Below are 21369 nucleotides of genomic sequence, written 5' to 3'. Positions count from 1 at the left end.
GAATCGCTGTACGTATCGCTTTACGAATCGCCGGCGCCGGTAGTTTTTTCTCGTTTTTCTGCTGATTTGTGTAAGCTTTTTTTGGAAAATCGAATAATACGAAGAAAATTTGTTTTGTGAAGTGAAGCATTTGTGGTAATCGGTTTTCAAAAAATTTCCAGTTTTGGGAACGGAACACCGCCAGTCGAAAGTTGCCAATGGCTGTACGAATCACCGTCGCCGCGGTTTTTTTCTCGTTTTGTGTAAGGTTTTTTTGGAAAAATCAAATAGGCCGAAGAAAATTTCAACTATAGCGAAGTGTGTGATAATTGCTTTTTAAAAATTTCCAGTCTTGCAAACGGAGCAGCAACGTTAGTCAAAAGTTGTGAATCGCGATACGTATCTCTTTACGTATCGCCAGCGCCGGTAGTTTTTCCTCGTTTTTTGGTGTTGTATGTTAGTTTGCTAGAAAAACCGAAAAGGCGGAAGAAAATTTATTTAGTGAAGTGTTTGATAAAAACATTTGTAACAATAGATTTTCCAAAATTCTTTTTGCTAACGGAACAGCAACGTCAGTCGAAAGTTGCGAATCGCTGTACGAATCGTCGTCACCGCGGGTTGTTACGGCTGTTTCGTGTGAAAAAAATCGGGTAAGTTAGACAAAATTTCTTTTTAGTGTTGAATGTTTAAAAATATTGCGGCAATCGATTTTAAAAACCTCTAGGCCTCAAACCAGGGCATAGCAGGTAGAAAGTGATTGAGGTTTACCGTTAGCTTAGGGGAAATCCCGAGTGGTAAGAAAATAGTCGCTACCACCAGGGAAAAAAATAATGTTAGTTACGGTGCCGGTTATCAAATCGTTATGTTGGTGATATCAGTAAAATTCTGCCACCAAGAAAATTGTGATTAGTGCAAGTGCAAGTAATGCATGGGCAACAAGATTTGAACATCACAATGAAGGTAGCCAAGGTTGCTGCAGTGGCCGTCGGAGAAGGAATAGTTTTACTACTTGTTAGTTCGCAAAACAAGGACTCCCTGAGCTAGCTGCGTTTAATAAATGAAATCGATCAGTAACCGATCTTGTCGGCCCAGAGCTTATTCCCTCACGTTACAGCAAAAGTTGTTGCTAACGCGTGGACGATGGTTTTGTTGAAATATACAAGGCAGGACAAATAAGCAAAAAGACCGATTTCAGTTGGTGACACCGATATGATAGGAAAAAGTAAGCTTGACCGCAAAACTTTCTTTTAACTACTAAAACATTTACCTCTTAGATTCAGCACCGGTTGAAATACCTCCAAGTTTGTCGATCACACCAATATCGGCTCAACCTATCATAGAGCAGAATATAATAGCGCTTAATATAGAAGTGTAAAACAATGCTAAATAACCTATCGTGGAATATCAATTATTTTTGATTTGAATAAAACTTCAACACGTAGTCAACATACCAAACTGACTACTCTCCGTAAGCGGGCTCATTTTTTATTTGAGAGTTTTTTCTAAACGATGCATTATGCATTTTGGTATCGACTTTTCAAAGCAGTTTAAATCAGAAATCTTTAATTGTATAAAAAAACTGTCTGAAAATAAATTGTAAAACACAAATGATGCATTGTAAAAAAATATTGTTGACATAGAAAAGAAATAAATACAAAGTTTTAATTAACAAAAACGAGTTCGTTTTTTTTAGAAACGTAGAGTAGTTATAAAATTTGGCGAAAATTCCAGGATAGAGAAATGAAACAAAAACTTTTTCCTGAAGGCTAAGTCTCAGAGCATTTTTCCTATTTCAAGAATTCTAAGAAAAATTGTATTCCAATGATGGTAAGTAATTGCAGCAGCCAGTGGTTAAAATTATCAAATGAGTTTCACAACATTGAAACTCAGCTTTTCGTCGTGTAGGTGATACATATTCGTCCCCTTAATGCTAGAAGTAGATAACTCGAAATTTGTCGATTTTGAGTTAAGTATGCCATCATATTAATCGCGTCGAGCTCTATAACATATCTGAAACTCGTTGAAAAACGATTACAAGAAAAAAAGTTATTCATCAATTAAAAAACTAGATATCTTAACGAAAAACAAGCGTATTTCGTAATAAAACTAAATAACTCGGTTTTTGTCGATTTTTCAGTTGCTACAACGGGCCTGAAACGATATGGATGCGTTTCATAAAATCTGAACCTTTAATAATTGCATTTGAATCGTCATCACCAGAATAGGTCAAATTTTCAAACTCGGTTTTCTCGAAACGTCAATTTTCGAGTTATCTAGTTCTAGCATTAAGGGGACGAATATTACCATGACAATCGGTTTCACTATCCGATATGCGATGTAAACAAAAGTGTTCATCGTTACTTGACGTCTCAAAATGAATATAATACCAAACAAGAACGAAACGGAAGATATTCGGATCGGTTCATCTATCAATTCAAAAATAGCAACCTTGAAAATAAAACTCAAAGGCAAAAAAATCAATTTCGATTTGAGGTACTGATATTTTTTGAAGTGCAGTTACATTTTTTTTATTTCGAAAATAATCTGAAATGGATAGCAATACCAACTGGAAGCTCTTCTCGTGATAACGATATTATCACAACTAGAAAGCTTTGTGCAGGTATGGTTATCGTCCATGTGTTTTCAACGTTGTAAAAAGTGCTTCAACATTAAAAACCTTCTTTTAGGGAAGCGTACGCTACAGGAAGTTGCTTTACCGCTGATTGCACGTGGGCGTTGTCAAATTGATGTTGGGAGTGAATGCAAACATTCCTAAGTCGTTTTGGACATCGGGAATATCATCCGGCATTTCCGTACTAGTCATTCTTTTGAAGCGTATGAGCATGATTCAAAGATGATGAAATTACACAGAAGAAACCAATAATCATCACCAATAGACAGGTCGCTTTGGCTGATCAATTGTTCGTGAATTCAAATAATAAGTAATAAGTGATATTCGTTTTCGTTTCTGTGATGATGATAATGAATTTCAACTTTGACAATATATAAACGAATGTGAACTTTGACTGAGGAATGAATACCAACAAATGTGTTCATCGAAAATCAACATGTCGATTTGTCTAGCGACCGTTGTCTAGCTACAGTTTATGTTTGTGCGTAGAAAAGAAATTTGACGCTAAGGTTGGCGTGATATCAGTCTGTTTGAATTTCTAGGTGGTGATTTTTCTCAGCACCTGCAGCAGCTATTCAGAATTCAAACGCTTATGATGATTGACTTCCTTAATGCATCTGTTTTCAAGTTACTTTGAATTTAATTTTAAAAAATAATAAAACAAACACTAAACCTATATTGGCATTGAAACAAAAAATGTATATATATATATATATAAATATATATATATATATATATATATATATATATATATATATATATATATATATATATATATATATATATATATATATATATATATATATATATATATATATATATATATATATATATATATATATATATATATATATATATATATTTTTACTTTTCTTTTTTCGACTCTAAGCAAAGTCATGCTATTTTTACTTTTAATTTAAGGAGTAAATGTAGTAATGAAGATAGAAAATTAAACTAACTGAAAATATGATTGAAGAAACTACGAAAAATATAGTTCAGCAGGTGGGACTCGAACCCACAACTTCCAATCTCCGGTCAGATGTGTTCCCGTTACACCACCGCAGAACGTTAAAGACGTAGTTCTAGAATCGAGTTTTGTATCGCTTATCCAATTCTCGCACTTCGTACATTTACTCAGTAGAGACTATTATTTATAGCTGGCTATTGTTTCAACACCCTCAGTGGAAGTTGGAATGACTTCTCAGTGTGATAGATAGAAACGTGCCAGTAAGTTGCCATCTCTACCAGCAGCAACATCGACTTGCGTCACAAACATTTTTACTTTTCTTTTTTCGACTCTAAGCAAAGTCATGCTATTTTTAATTTTAATTTAAGGAGTAAATGTAGTAATGAAGATAGAAAATTAAACTAACTGAAAATATGATTGAAGAAACTACGAAAAATATAGTTCAGCAGGTGGGACTCGAACCCACAACTTCCAATCTCCGGTCAGATGTGTTCCCGTTACACCACCGCAGAACGTTAAAGACGTAGTTCTAGAATCGAGTTTTGTATCGCTTATCCAATTCTCGCACTTCGTACATTTACTCAGTAGAGACTATTATTTATAGCTGGCTATTGTTTCAACACCCTCAGTGGAAGTTGGAATGACTTCTCAGTGTGAGAGATAGAAACGTGCCAGTAAGTTGCCATCTCTACCAGCAGCAACATCGACTCGCGTCACAAACATTTTTACTTTTCTTTTTTCGACTCTAAGCAAAGTCATGCTATTTTTAATTTTAATTTAAGGAGTAAATGTAGTAATGAAGATAGAAAATTAAACTAACTGAAAATATGATTGAAGAAACTACGAAAAATATAGTTCAGCAGGTGGGACTCGAACCCACAACTTCCAATCTCCGGTCAGATGTGTTCCCGTTACACCACCGCAGAACGTTAAAGACGTAGTTCTAGAATCGAGTTTTGTATCGCTTATCCAATTCTCGCACTTCGTACATTTACTCAGTAGAGACTATTATTTATAGCTGGCTATTGTTTCAACACCCTCAGTGGAAGTTGGAATGACTTCTCAGTGTGAGAGATAGAAACGTGCCAGTAAGTTGCCATCTCTACCAGCAGCAACATCGACTTGCGTCACAAACATTTTTACTTTTCTTTTTTCGACTCTAAGCAAAGTCATGCTATTTTTAATTTTAATTTAAGGAGTAAATGTAGTAATGAAGATAGAAAATTAAACTAACTGAAAGTCCCACCTGCTGAACTATATTTTTCGCAGTTTCTTCAATCATATTTTCAGTTAGTTTAATTTTCTATCTTCATTACTACATTTACTCCTTAAATTAAAATTAAAAATAGCATGACTTTGCTTAGAGTCGAAAAAAGAAAAGTAAAAATGTTTGTGACGCAAGTCGATGTTGCTGCTGGTAGAGATGGCAACTTACTGGCACGTTTCTATCTCTCACACTGAGAAGTCATTCCAACTTCCACTGAGGGTGTTGAAACAATAGCCAGCTATAAATAATAGTCTCTACTGAGTAAATGTACGAAGTGCGAGAATTGGATAAGCGATACAAAACTCGATTCTAGAACTACGTCTTTAACGTTCTGCGGTGGTGTAACGGGAACACATCTGACCGGAGATTGGAAGTTGTGGGTTCGAGTCCCACCTGCTGAACTATATTTTTCGTAGTTTCTTCAATCATATTTTCAGTTAGTTTAATTTTTATCTTCATTACTACATTTACTCCTTAAATTAAAATTAAAAATAGCATGACTTTGCTTAGAGTCGAAAAAAGAAAAGTAAAAATGTTTGTGACGCAAGTCGATGTTGCTGCTGGTAGAGATGGCAACTTACTGGCACGTTTCTATCTCTCACACTGAGAAGTCATTCCAACTTCCACTGAGGGTGTTGAAACAATAGCCAGCTATAAATAATAGTCTCTACTGAGTAAATGTACAAAGTGCGAGAACTGGATAAGCGATACAAAACTCGATTCTAGAACTACGTCTTTAACGTTCTGCGGTGGTGTAACGGGAACACATCTGACCGGAGATTGGAAGTTGTGGGTTCGAGTCCCACCTGCTGAACTATATTTTTCGTAGTTTCTTCAATCATATTTTCAGTTAGTTTAATTTTCTATCTTCATTACTACATTTACTCCTTAAATTAAAATTAAAAATAGCATGACTTTGCTTAGAGTCGAAAAAAGAAAAGTAAAAATGTTTGTGACGCAAGTCGATGTTGCTGCTGGTAGAGATGGCAACTTACTGGCACGTTTCTATCTCTCACACTGAGAAGTCATTCCAACTTCCACTGAGGGTGTTGAAACAATAGCCAGCTATAAATAATAGTCTCTACTGAGTAAATGTACGAAGTGCGAGAATTGGATAAGCGATACAAAACTCGATTCTAGAACTACGTCTTTAACGTTCTGCGGTGGTGTAACGGGAACACATCTGACCGGAGATTGGAAGTTGTGGGTTCGAGTCCCACCTGCTGAACTATATTTTTCGTAGTTTCTTCAATCATATTTTCAGTTAGTTTAATTTTCTATCTTCATTACTACATTTACTCCTTAAATTAAAATTATATATATATATATATATATATATATATATATATATATATATATATATATATATATATATATATATATATATATATATATATATATATATATATATATATATATATATATATATATATATATATATATATATATATATATATATATATATATATATATATATATATATATATATATATATATATATATATATATATATATATATATATATATATATATATATATATATATATATATAGCATATATCAAGATGGCTTGCCAAAGTAATTTTTTTTCAATTCTTTTATCACCAATATTTAGTGGTTAATTTGTGAGTTCGAAATCCAATTTGTGGTAATTTGTGGTTAAGTGGTTTCCGAGAAATTTTCAAAAAACTGAGTCAAGCCATCTTGAAACATGATTTTCCTCCAAATGAATCAGACAACGATGATATACACATCAATCGAAAGCTCTCAATTTGTGGTTCACGAAAATGTAATTTTTGAAGTCATAATTACTAGTGTTTGTACCGAAATTTGTGTTTTATTGTTCACGTAGTTCTACGATTTGTTTATTTGTTGATGACGCTGCTGACCGCTAGTCGCGTTGGCTGTTTGCGGTGTTTGTCACTGCTATACTGAGCGTGCGTGTGGGGAATATGGTAAATATCGAGATTCGGGGAACTTAGCCAACACCAGAGATGCCAGATGTTTTTGAAAAATGTCTGCAACTGCTCGAAAAACTGAAAAAATCTGCTTGAAATCTGAAAAAAATCTATTGGTGATTCGAAATAATTTCGCTCGCGCTGGTAAAAGTCTGTGAAAATCTGCACACATTTTGAGAAAAACTGCGCAAATATAAGGAGACCCTGACAAAAATCTGCATAAACTATGGAAAATCTGTGAATAACTGCAAATCAATAAAAATCTGCACACGGACTCTAAAAATCTGCGTTTTGCAGACAAATCTGGTATCCCTGGCCAACACACTTGCTATTAAAGGTAGCCCAACAGGCGCAGAATTGATACATATGTGTAAATTTGTTGTCAAAAAGGATACCGGTAACGAAAATGTACTTTCAAAGGAAAGTAATCCAAATTCGACGGATTTTTTTTCAGAACCGGTAGGTATTGCTGCAGAAAAACATATAGCGGCACCAAAAAGCGACAAAAAAACTTTTTTCTTATTTCAGCCAGATTGTTGTTCTAGGTACTCCCCTGTGCCACTAGTAGCTTAACAGACCCGCGGACAGCAGACATCTTCTTTATTACTTTGCTTATAAGTTAGCACACATGCATGAAAAAATAACAGCAGAACAACATTATGTTGGATCCCCGCAGCTTATTTGAACATTTGTTTAAATATTTCCGAAACATTTCTCAGAATCTAAGTGATGAAAAAGTGATAATTATTGTTTGCAATACCTTCTGGTACTGAAAAAAAAAATCCGTCGAATTTGGATTACTTTGCTGTGAAAGTACATTTTGGTTACCGGCATCCTTTTTGACAACAAATTTACACATACTCATTCTGCGTCTGTTGGGCTACCTGTAATAGCAAGTCTGTTGGCTGAGTTCCCCGAATCTCGATACACAAAGGTCGCCTTTTACGCGGGTTTTTTTACGCGGCTTTTTTCACGCGGATTCCGGAATTTACGCGGTTTTTAGACGGATTCCGGAATTTACGCGTTTTTTTACGCGGATTCCGGAATTAACGCGTTTTTTTTACGCGGCACGTATCCCCCGCGTAAAAAGCGAATTTAGTGTATTTACCATATTCCCCACACGCACGCTCAGTATAGCAGTGACAAACATCGCAAACAGCCAACGCCACTAGCGGCCAGCAGCGTCATCAACAAATAAACAAAACGTAGAACTACGTGAACAATAAAACACAAATTTCGGTACAAACACTAGCAATTATGACATCAAAAATTCCATTTTCGTGAACCACAAATTATGAGCTTTCGATTGATGTGTATATCATCGTTGTCCGATTCATTTGAAGAAAAATCATGTTCCAAGATGGCTTGACTCAGTTTTTTGAAAATTTCTCGGAAATCATTTAACCACAAATTACCACAAATTGGATTTCGAACTCACAAATTAACTACTAAATATTGGTGATAAAAGAATTAAAAAAAATACTTTTTCAAGCCATCTTGATATATGCATATATATATATATATATATATATATATATATATATATATATATATATATATATATATATATATATATATATATATATATATATATATATATATATATATATATATATATATATATATATATATATATATATATATATATATATATGTATATATATATATATATATATATATATATATATATATATATATATATATATATATATATATATATATATATATATATATATATATATATATATTTTTTTTTTTTTGTTTCAGGTGGAGGGGAAATTTGCATCCAAACCCCTGAGGTGACCAACCTCAGGGAGTGTGGGGTTGGTTTGAATCAGTGACCGGACCCACTAAAACCCCTCCAGTCTCCAGCCCATAATACTCCCCGGGACCACCGCTAGGTATTGCTTCGGGGAGCGGCTTTTGTGCTCTGTGCACCCTCTTGGTTCTATAGATCTCTTTGCTAACTTAGCTAACTAATCTGGAGACTGGCCGTTAGCTAACACTGGCGTGTCGGTGGTCAACCTGTCGCCTGTTTTGCAATTCTAAAACCGCCCTCCAAATGTTTGGGTCTTTACACATCCTTCGAACTAGGTTGTCCGGAGTGGTGTCTGGCCCGCTCACTACCATCATGTCGCTCCGCGCATGCACAAAACGAAGGCACACGAAGAAGACATGCTCAGCAGTTGCTTCCACATCCGCGCACTCGGGACACATGGGGGACCCCGCATGCCCGAATCTGTGTAGATACTGCCTGAAGCAACCATGACCTGACAGAATCTGTGTCAAGTGGAAGTTAACTTCTCCATGGCGCCTCCCGACCCATCCGGATACGTCCGGAATAAGTCGATGCGTCCATCTACCCTTTGCGGAATTGGACCATTCCTGCTGCCATCTGATCATCGAGAATGACCTTCTGGTGCCTCGTATACCCCTTGTGTCACGTTGATCGAAGCATTCTACGTCCTCCTTAATGGCTATGCTGATTGCGTCGTATGACACTGTACGGTACGCGCTCACAACCCTCAGGCACATGAGCCTGTAGGTACTTTCCAGTTTACGACGATGACTGTTGGTACCTAACGCTTTGGACCACACTGGCCCACCATACCTAAGCATGGACGAAACCACGCTGGCAAGAAGTTTACGCTTGCTGCCATATACCGCTGAGCTATTGGACATCATTCGAGATAGTCCTGCAGCGGCCGATGAAGCCCTCTTACAGGCATAGTCGACGTGACTCTTAAATGTGAGCTTATCGTCAACCATAACCCCCAAGAGCTTCAAGGAACGCCTTGAGGTAATGGTGCAGTCACCGACTCTGACCACCGCCTGTTGCTCTAATTTGCGGTTGTTCACAACCGTAACCTCCGTTTTATGGTGCGCTAACTCCAGTTTCCTAGAGTGCATCCAGTCTTCGACCTTGCGTATGCAGTGCGCGGCCGTCAACTCGACCTCTTCGATCGACTCGCCGTAGACCTCTAGCGTGATGTCGTCTGCGAAACCGACGATCACAACCCCTACAGGGAACTTTAGTTTCAACACTCCGTCGTACATGACATTCCACAACACCGGGCCCAGGATGGAACCTTGTGGTACCCCTGCGGTGATTGGGACGCACTTCTGACCCTCCTCCGTGTTGTAAACTAGTACCCGATTCTGGAAATAATTTTCCAAAATCTTGTACAACGACACCGGTACGTGGATGCTTCTAAGCGCGAGCGCTATGGAGTCCCAACTGGCGCTATTGAATGCATTCTTCACGTCAAGCGTGACGATTGCGCAATAGCGAATGCCCCAACTCTTACGCTGGAGGTCTACCTCTGCCGTCTTGGTGACAGAGAGAATAGCATCCAGCGTGGATCTACCTTTCCGGAAGCCGAACTGGTTACTTGCCAGACCGTTTACACCCTCTGTGTACTTCACCAGTCTGTTGAGGATAATCCTCTCAAGCACCTTGCCCGTAGTGTCCAGCAGACAGATAGGTCTGTATGCCGATGGGTCCCCTGGCGGTTTCCCAGCCTTCGGCAACAGCACCAATCTCTGTCGCTTCCACCTGTCCGGAAAGAGGCAGTCATCCAGGCACTTCTGCATGACTGCTCGAAATAGATCGGGGGCCACTTTCATGGCCGTCCTGATGGCCAAGTTCGGGATTCCATCCGGTCCCGGTGCCTTGCTCACCTTTAGGGAGTTGGCGATCACGATGAGTTCCTCATTCGTAACCCTTACCTCCTCCACAACCTCTGCACGGCTGCCGTCTCTCACGGATTGGATGCCCGGCAGGTTGGCCGACCATCCCTGGTCTGTGTCTGAGATACTGGAACGTCGGGCGTGAGACTCAGCAACCGGAGGCCAAGGATTTGGCTCGTGTCGTGGAAAGAGTCCCTCGATGATACGCTCCAGCATCGCTGGTGATCGCTCTGCAGGCGCCAACACGCCTTTGGTCTTCGCCATTACGACTCTGTAGGCGTTGCCCCACGGATTCGTATTGGCACTCGCGCATAGCCTATCGAAGCAGGCCCTTTTGCTCGCCTTTATCGCACTTTTAAGCGCCGATCTTGCAGATCCGAATACTACACGGCGCTCTACCCTCTGTGCATCGGTACGTGCACGTTGCAACGTCCGTCTTGCACGGAGTCACGCGCTACGGAGGTCCGCTATCGCGTCGGTCCACCAGTATACCGGTGACTTACCATTCCTAGGTTGGCGGGTCCTAGGCATGGTGGCGTCGCACGCCCGCGATAATGTGGCAACTAATTGGTCAGCACTCGGGCGGAGCCAACTGCCCCCATCGCGCTCTCTTCTCATTGCTTCTGCAAATACCTCGGCATCGAAATGCGATGTCTTCCACCCGCGGACGGTCGGAGTATTGGCTCTACCCGTCGCCTGCCGCCTCACGTTCTGGACTACGCTATAGCAGACCGATTGGTGGTCGCTATAGGTGTAGCCATCGTCTACCCTCCAGTTCACGATCAGTTCTGGGCTGGAGAACGTCACGTCGATGATCGACTCCACACCATTTCTGCTGAATGTACACTTGGTTCCAACGTTGGCCAGATCTAGGTTGAGCTTTGCCAAAGCTTCCAACAAGATCTGACCCCTCCGGTTCGTGCGGCGGCTTCCCCACTCAACAGCCCAAGCGTTGAAGTCGCCCGCCACTACTAAGGGTGTTAGTCCCGTCAGCTCCATAGATAACAAATCGACCATCTGGGTGAACCTTTCGATAGACCAACGCGGCGGAGCATAACAACTGCAGTAGAACACTCCGTCCACCTTGGCAACCGCGTATCCTTCATTTGAGGTTGACACAACCTCCTGAACCGGGAACTTGCTGGTCGTGCATATGGCCGCCGTACTGGACTTATCTGCAACCCAATTACCGTTTTCGGGAGGAATGCAGTAGGGGTCCGATACGATTGCGATGTCCGACCGCGACTCAGACGCTGCTTGGTATAGCAGCTTCTGTGCCGCATAGCAATGGTTCAGGTTCAATTGTGTCACCCTCACGCCCGTGGTTTCGTGGCCGCCTTACCGGCTGGGCACCGTGGGCCTCCCATAAAGTGCTTGGCGTCCCGTTTTCCAGTACATACCAAGCACTTGGGAGGCTCCCCGCAGTCTTTAGCTTTATGGCCAGCGCCACCACAACACCTACATAACTGGCTCCTATCGGGCCCCTTGCAGGTCCAGGACTTGTGTCCTCCCTCGAAACACCTGAAGCAAACGTCCGGCTGCTGGAGTATGCTCAGGGGACATACTGACCAGCCAACCTTAAGTTTGGCTGTCTTCAGGGCCAGAGTTGCATCGGCCGATGCAAGCCGGAAAGTGGCCACCTGGGTCCCCGCTGGACCCTTTCGGAGGCGAATTACCTCAGTGGCTACTTCCACTCCGCACTTCTCCTTGAGGTGAGTGCCCGAATTTGCACATCTTTCCCGAGGACCTGCTCGGCTACCGTCTTGTAGGCAGCGCCCTTGTTTTTAGCATCCTTACGGAGCTCAAAGATCATCTCGCCGGTGCGAGAACGACGGATGGTCCGCACATCCGCTCCCAGATCCTTGAGCTGGGTTTCGCCTCTCATTTTCTTCAAGACTTCGGAGTACTTGGACCCCTCCGTCTTGAGTATGAGGGCGTCGCCCCTGCTTCGCGCCTTCTTTCCCATTTTTGGACGATTTGTCGCCTTCTCGTCGTTGCGCTTGCTGTCTTTTTGGCGCTTCCTTCCTCCCACGGTAACCCAAGGGTTTCCCGTAGCTGCCACTTCGGCAGACTTTTCGGCGGACTTGGAGGCCGTTGGTGTGCTATCTCGCGGGCTTAGCACAACCAACCGTTTCTTGCTGTTCTCGGGGGCTTCCCCCGGAGACTGCCTTGCTCTTTTTGCGGCTGACCCGGAGGCGCAAACCGCTGCAAACATGCAGGTGTCCGTTTGGACCGACTTCGTCGCCCTTCCGGTCACCTCCGTTGTATTCTTCTCTGCAGCCACCGCTCTTGCCTTGAGCTCGGCGTGCTCCTTCTTCGCAGCATCGACGGAGGACCGAAGCATGTAGAGAGCCTGCTTCAGGTACTTCGTCGTGTTGGTGCGACTTTTCGCAAACTCGATTATGGCATCGAGCTGCTCCGACAGCGCTACTACCTTCGGTAGCGTGTCTCGCTGTCTTCCGACCGCCTTTATCAACAGTGGACCAGCCACTGCGATGTCTTGCGTCGATCCGGTAGGCGTACTGCCTTTGCCGTCTTCGCAGGCGTCCTTTACTGCATCCATCTCCGCCTTTCTCGGCGGAGACCTCTGGATGCCTCCTCGTGCAAACGGGTTTTTCAACCCATCTGCGCCCAATTGTTGATCTTCATTATTACTGTTCATTTTTGTTAAGTGGGTCCCCTTTCCAGCCGCTATCCTTATCCATACTGGAGTGGTCGCCTATCTGGTCCCATGGTAGTCTATGCCGAAGCAGTGAGGCCATGGCTAGGGGCGGCTGCCATAGCGCCTTATGAACAACTATGACACCCCCGACCGGCGCAAGTCAGGAAAGGACATCTGATCCCACTCCTGCCCGGTTCCCACCGGGCAATGAATTTGGAACGTACTGGAAGGCCTGCCAGGTTTTACGGGATGGAGACCCCTGCACCGGTTGTTGTCTCGCCGTTTCAAGCCGTTGTCACACGACCTTACTAAGGGAGCTCGGCGCAGGTGCCAGCCCAGAATCGTAGTACAAAAACAAAATCCGACTCTTATCATATGACGTTGCGACCAGTTGCCGTAATTGGGAAATTACTGGCATCAATCCCAATGGGCGAATTAGTGCATTTGGGTGGTGGGAGCGGCACTATTCGCTCCGTCAGAGCTGCTTCCGGATAATGTGGCTTTTGCGAGAATTCGGCGGCCCAATGCCTGAGTCTCACCACAACCTAGGCTAGCTCTCGCTGATGGTCCGGGACTTGCAGTTGCTTGCAGTGAGCACTTCCGTGGCCTACGGTAATCGCCAAATACCGACCCGTGGTGGCATACAGCTCTGCCCAATATATATATATATATATATATATATATATATATATATATAGTATATAGTATATATATATAGTATATATATATATATATATATATATATATATATATATATATATATATATATATATATATATATATATATATATATATATATATATATATATATATATATATATATAATATATATATATATATATATATATATATATAATATATATATATATATATATATATATATATATATATATATATATATATATATATAATATATATATATATATATATATATATATATATACTATATATATATATATATAATATATATATATATATATACCCAAGCAACCAGAAGTTCGAATTTCACTCAACAAACCGAACTTAGAAGTTCACATAAGGTTCAGATTTGGTTCCGTGGCACTTTCTTGCTGAACAACAGAACACATTACTCACAAACCGAACTTAATTCTAAATAAAGTACCGTCAACACCTAAAAGCAACATGAAAGATCATGAGAAGCTGCTTGTTCCCCTTCATTGGAACCTCAAAGTTCACATAAAGTTCACACGTGAACTTCAAAAACCCCCGGAAATTAAAGTTCGGTTAACATTTTATCCGTACTTCTAATCAGCACGAAAGTTCAGTAGAAGCTGCTTACTACTCTTCATTGGAACCTTAAAAGTTCACATAAAGTTCACACGTGACCTTGAAGTTCACATAAAGTTCACACGCGAACCTCAAAGCCGCCGAAAATTAAAGTTCGGTTAGCATTTTATCCGTACTTTCAATCAGCACGAAAATTCAGGAGAAGTCTATGTCGTGCTTCATTTCCACATTAAAGTTCATGTTAAGTTCTGACTGATGCTTTACTCGGCTTTGGCGAAAGTGAAGTTTGCTCCAGGATTAGTGATGGAAAATGAGTTTTTCGAAAACAATAAAGAAAAATGGTTTTTTTTATTATCATCGGATTTTTTTATCTATATAAACGGCAAAATGACTTTATGTGAAGAAAAAAAAAAACGGCAAAATGAAAACAAAGCTATAATTCCAATAGGTAATATTAGGGTGTTTAAAGGCTTTTTCTATCTAAACACTTTCTTTTGTTACCTTACAGGAAATCAAATATGAATTCAGATACCCAGGAATGTGCAGATCAACAGAAAAATAAATCGGATGTAAGCTGTGAATTCTCGTTAGGCACTTGTTTGCGCGTGATGCTTTTATCACTGAGAGCAAAATCATTTCAAATCGCCTGAAAATACGCGAAAATTTAATCGACCATTTTTGATTTGAATGAAACTTTGCACACGTATTTGGCTTAGCAAACTGAGCATTTTTCACAGGTGGAGAGATTTTTTACACCCATGAGTTACATTCTAAAAGGGCGAATGCCAGGTTTTATTCGAAGCATTGTAGCCCAGAAACCGTTGGTTGGATAGAAAAACTGTCTGAGAATGAGTTGTAGGGAATTAAAAATGCACCATAAAAAATATACACTGTACAAAAAAAATTTTTTTTGACCAAAAAAAATTAAAACCAAACATTAAATTTTAATTTAAAAAAAAAGAGATGAATTTTTGTTTTATTTTTTTTAAAGAAACTTGACGTTGATACGCAACTTTAAAAAAAAAGTCCAGGATGGAGAAATGAAAAATAATTTTTTTATGGTAGATTAGTATTTTTATGAAAATTCTAATTTAAAAATTTTTCAAAGTATTTTTATTCTGATGATTTTAAAAGATGGAGAAAGTCATTTTGAATCAAAAAGCTGTTGATAGTTAACATTCTAAAGGCATTGGTTTTCGAGTTATTTCTAATTTAAGCTCGAAAAATTATAATTATTTAGGAAAATACACGTTTTTCTTAATTTCTCCATGGTTCTCCAGCGAAAACCAAACATTCATTGGAATGCTTGATCAAAAATATACAATTCATTCTTTGACAACGATTGGGCGAACGGTTCTCAAAAAAAGAGTTGTTCTAAGTGATATAAATATATATAAGAATCAAATATTTATTTTCGAGTTTTATTATCTTAGGAACATATTTTTTTATGACATAGATACTTTACAGAACTAGTTTCACCTTATATTTTATATTCATCATAAGTAAATGATTCGTCATCTTTTGAAAACAGCTTCGTTTGTATCTTATTTTCTGAAATCGGAACAAAAGAGTAATACCTTTGTGTGGCAGCTATTATTATAGATTTTTTGAAAATATTGCTCCATTCTGTTACTCCTTGTTCAGTTGTACCCAACTGTGTTTAGTTGTACCCAACTAAATGACATTTTTGATGAATTTTTATTATTTTGCTGATTATACCAATCATACAATTCGTTTGCGCTTGTAATGGGATGTCCATGTTCTTTAGCTAAACTTGCATTTCCTGACATTCGAGAAATTTTCAATTGCATCGCATGGACCATTACCATGAGAAGTCGCAAAAAAATGCCATTCTGCATCGACGTTATATATTGTTTTGAACTTGCAAAGACTTGCAAAGTTTTTTCTATTTTTATATTGTGAGGCTGCTCCAGCAGACATTAATTAATTAATTAATTTATTTATTTATTCTTCATCTGACTTTTTAGGTCTTAATGAAATGTGGCGGGGAAAAGCCCATTTGAGGAATTCCTTGCGAAACCCTCAAGTGCGCGTAAAAACCCCGCATCTTTTGATTTAACATTTACAAATCATGAATTAAGTCTACCAATGGCACATTAATACCACAAAGCTTGCACTAACTAAGCTTAACTATAGTAAATCTAGAACTTAAGGCCAACACATTATACGTTATCGATAACACACAATACGTTATCGATATTGTTTTCGGCACATTTTGCATGTTGTAGGATAAGTACAACGATACACCGTGCCCCAGTGCTGAGTCGAGAAAATTTCCAGCTCGAAAAGACCCTCGACCTGATCGGGAATCGAACCCGACATCACAACCGTGTGGGAGAGCTAGCCGACTGACATCGCTCACCACAGAACCACGGGGACCACAACCATATTCAGTGCGTTGAAATGGAAGACGCAGGAAGTGTCGTGACCTCAGATTTCTGTAGGGCACATTCACGTGAATTTCAGACAGAATGTTTGGAGCGTCTATTTCGCCGATCAGTAATTTCCCCACAAATACGGCCCTGGACACATCTCTTCTCTTTGCCAATGTGTCAATACCAAGTAATTGACATCGATTGGCATATGGTGGTAATTGATCAGGATTACGCCATGGGAGTGATCTTAAAGCATAACGAAGAAACTTGGCCTGAACTGATTCAATTCGTTTGGTCCAAATGTCAGTGTAGGGACTCTATACTATAGCTGATGTTTCCAAATGGAACGAACTAGGGAAACATAAAGCAATCGCAAGCAAAACGGATCGGTAAACTCTTTGGCTATTCTCATGATGAAACCCAGGTTTTTACTAGCGTGCGCAATGATATGAGAGTAGTGGTGCTTGAAGGTTAGTTGTGAATCAAGCAGTACACCTAAATCCTTGACTACCGATACTCTTTCAAGATTTTCTCCGGATACATTATAGTTCCACGAAAACGGATTTTTTTCCGCGTGAAGGAAATTGCAAGACATTTTGAAACACTGATTATCAGTAAATTACGATTACACCAGTCAGAAAAATTATCCATATATTGTTGCAGTTCTCTACAGTCTGCTTTAGTACGAATTACGCGAAAAAGTTTCAAGTCGTCAGCATAGATAAGTTTACAGCCTGGTGGAATGACGTTGCAAACATCATTGAAAAAAATTTAAAAAAAGAGTGGTCCAAGGCTGCTCCCATGAGGCACAACCGACAAGTTAACGAAATTTTCTGACTCGGTGTTGCCTAGCTTTATGCAGAGTGTGCGGTCAACGAGGTATGATTTCAGCCACTTTGTGAAATGGTGTGAGACACCAAGACGTTCAATTTTGGCCAAAAGAATGGTGTGATCAACACGATCAAACGCAGCCTTTAGGTCGGTGTAAATAGTGTCAACTTGCATCCCGTTCTTCATGTTTTTTATACAATTTCAGAATAGTGGCCGGAATACCGTCAGGTTCAGTGGAAGTTGAAGGTTTCAATTTTGTGGTGGCCTTCAGTACATCTTCATCAGTAAAACATAAGCTACTCAGGTTTACCACGTTATGAGGAACGTCGTGCAGTGCATTCTCCATTTGAGATGTATTAGCAGTAGTTGAACTGAATACGCTTGAAAAGTGTTTCTTGAATAAAGAACAAATACCATCAAGCGTTTCCGCGTTTTCATTCCCAAGAAACATACTGGTAGGAAGTCCACTTTCTTTTCTTTTACTGTTTATAAATGACCAGAAGCGTTTTGGGCTTCGTTTGAGCTCAGATTGAGTGCGTAGTACATGCTGAGAATAAAGGAAACGATTGTAGATTTTATAATTTTTGCTTGCAGTAGTAAACGAAAGTTTAGTCATTGCGTTTCGTCGTTTGACGTATCTCCGAAGTGCCGCTGCCCTTATCGCTTTCTTCAACTCTATTGTTGTTTTCAAAAAACTCAATAATTTGGCAATGAACACCTGAGCCGCAACAGTATCATGATGGGGTACTTCCGATATTATGATAAAGCTGATATTCTTAAGTGTTACAGATTCTGAATAGTAAACAACGAACCATTCATCCCGGTGGCTTTACTATCGTTCCAATAACTACACGAATCACAAATTGATAAAGACGTATTAAAATGAGCTTGACTGTTCAATATTTTTAATTTTGCAATAACGTTTTCGTTTAATTTGCGTAAGCTTGATGAGCACCGATGATCAGGAAAGGGTTTACAGCATTTGGGCTTGGTGTATTCCATTTTCACTTTATTCATGTTCACAAAATGCAAACTGTTACTAACACATCTGGAGCCATTCTTTGTTTTGCTTTCGTCTCGATTAGACGCAAATTGTTCATCTCCGTTTGAGTTTGCAAAATAACAATACACGAGTTATCGTACGGGTGTTTTTTTTGTCGATTAGTTCTTGTGCTGCGCGATAACAATAGCCGGTAGTTTATCGGCAGAAACATCTTCTGCACACTGGTAGGGGCAGGCTACCCCGCCAGTGATCCGATACGCAGCTGATATATCAGCAAGAATAATTCTCCCGCACCGCTGTTACCCCGCTAGCAGCACGGACCACCATACGATCGAGCGAGTTTAAGTCAACTACAAGTGGCATCTACAAGGTCGCGTGTAGGATACGGCCACTGTGTCACAACACGAAGCTGGATCGTCATTGTTTGTTCTGCGGAGACGCTCGATTAATCCTACTATCAGCCGTGAGGTCGTGACTTAGACGTTCGGTGAAGTATTCACTTTAGAATTTTTATCATTATTATTAATAGTATTATTATTATTGTTATTATTATAATTATTATTACTATTATTATTATTAGTATTATTATTATTATTATTATTATTATTATTATTATTATTATTATTATTATTATTATTATTATTATTATTATTATTATTATTATTATTATTATTATTATTATTATTATTATTATTATTATTATTATTATTATTATTATTATTATTATTATTATTATTATTATTATTATTATTATTATTATTACTATTGTTATTAGTATTAGTTTTACTGCCTTTTTTTATTTTGATCCATTGTAGTTTGAAAAATTGTTTTTAATATTTAATAGCAATTACTTGATCCCCCCCCCCCACATTCGAATATTTATCGTTTGTGTGCGGTAGAGCGTAACGCTCCCGCAAAATGGACGAAATGCAGGTGCAACTATTCCTGGATGTGGAAACAACTGGGGAAGAGATTGAGATCTCTCCCATCAATTCCCCTCTACCTTCCCCGCTACCTAGCCCCGTACCAAGGGTACCGGCAACACGGGTGAAAGCTTACCCAGATGCTTCGAAAGGTCCGTTCGTAGTTTACTTCAGGCCCATAAAGAAGCCTCTAAATATAATTCAAATCGGCAAGGACCTGGCAAAACAGTTCTCGGACGTAACCGAAATTACAAAGGTTAGACCGAACAAACTGCGAGTTGTTGTGAGTAGCTTGAAGCAAGCAAACGCAATTGCTAGCTACGAGCTCTTCACGAGAGAGTACCGCGTGTACATCCCTGCCAAGGACGTGGAGATCGACGGTGTGGTTACCGAAGGAAGCCTCACGGTCGATGACATTTTGCGTCACGGGGTTGGCTGCTTCAAGAACCCCCTGATTCAAGATGTAAAGATACTGGATGTCAAGCAATTGCATTCAGTATCCATCGAAGAAGGGAAGAAGAAATTCTTCCCTTCGGATTCCTTCCGTGTAACATTCGCCGGATCCGCACTGCCGAACTACATCTCTTTGGACAGGGTTCGTCTGCCTGTACGCCTGTTCGTACCGCGGGTCATGCATTGCCAAAACTGCAAGCAGTTAGGTCATACAGCCACCTACTGCTGCAACAAGGCACGCTGCAGCAAGTGCGGAGGCAATCATGCTGAGACCGCTTGCAGTGAGGATACTGAAAAGTGTCTACTGCGAGGGAACTCGGCATGACCTTTCGGCGTGTCCCGCGTACAAACAGCACGAGGAAAAAATAAAGCGTTCCCTCAAGGAACGATCAAAGCGCTCTTTCGCAGAAATGCTTAAGAGTGCTGAGCCACCCTCGACAGGAAACATCTTTTTCTTTTTGCCAACCGATGAGGGTACATCCGACGATCCCGTCGAAGGGTGTTCTTATGCCATGCCAGAAGGATCTAGGAAGAGGAGAATGATCAACTCTCCTAATCTTTCTCGCAAAGGTCGCAAGATAACCCCTAGCGGAATGACCAATAAGCCAACACAAAAAGGAAGCGGTGAAGAAAACCGAAGCAAGTACCTCCCGGTTTTATCTTCAAATCAAACCAGGAGTACCCACCGCTTTCTGGGGCACCAAAAACCCCTCGTGCACCCATTTCTCGATCAGAAGATAAAAAAGAAACAGGGTTCATAAAATTTTCTGATATTGTGGACTGGATATTTAAAACATTCAACATACCAGATCCCCTACAAAATATTCTTCTTGCCCTTCTTCCTACAGTGAAAACCTTTTTGATGCAACTAGCAGCAACTTGGCCCCTCATTTCAGCTATCATATCTTTCGATGACTAATACGGCGAAAAAGGTTAGGAATTTTATCACTGTATTACAGTGGAATTGCAGAAGTATCATCCCCAAATTCGATCTATTTTCTAATTTAATAAATACATACAATTGTGACGCATTTGCGCTCTGGGAAACCTTTCTCAATTCAAACGATCAACTCAATTTCCACGATTTTAACATTATTCGTCGAGATCGAGACTCACACGGTGGAGGGGTACTTTTAGGGATTAAAAAGTGCTATTCCTTCTTCCGAATCGACCTCCCCTCGATCTCGAATATTGAAGTCGTTGCCATTCAAACGAATATGAATGGAAAAGACCTATGCCTTGTTTCGTTATATATGCCTCCATCCGCGCGGATTGAACAGAAGCATCTCACTGATATAGCAGAGTTGCTTCCCGCGCCTTTTTTGATATTGGGAGATTTTAATTCTCACTGTTCGCTATGG

The sequence above is a fragment of the Wyeomyia smithii genome, chromosome 1 (genome assembly GCF_029784165.1).
Source record: "Wyeomyia smithii strain HCP4-BCI-WySm-NY-G18 chromosome 1, ASM2978416v1, whole genome shotgun sequence".
Classification (NCBI taxonomy): domain Eukaryota; kingdom Metazoa; phylum Arthropoda; class Insecta; order Diptera; family Culicidae; genus Wyeomyia; species Wyeomyia smithii.
Note: the sequence above shows the minus strand (reverse complement) of the source record.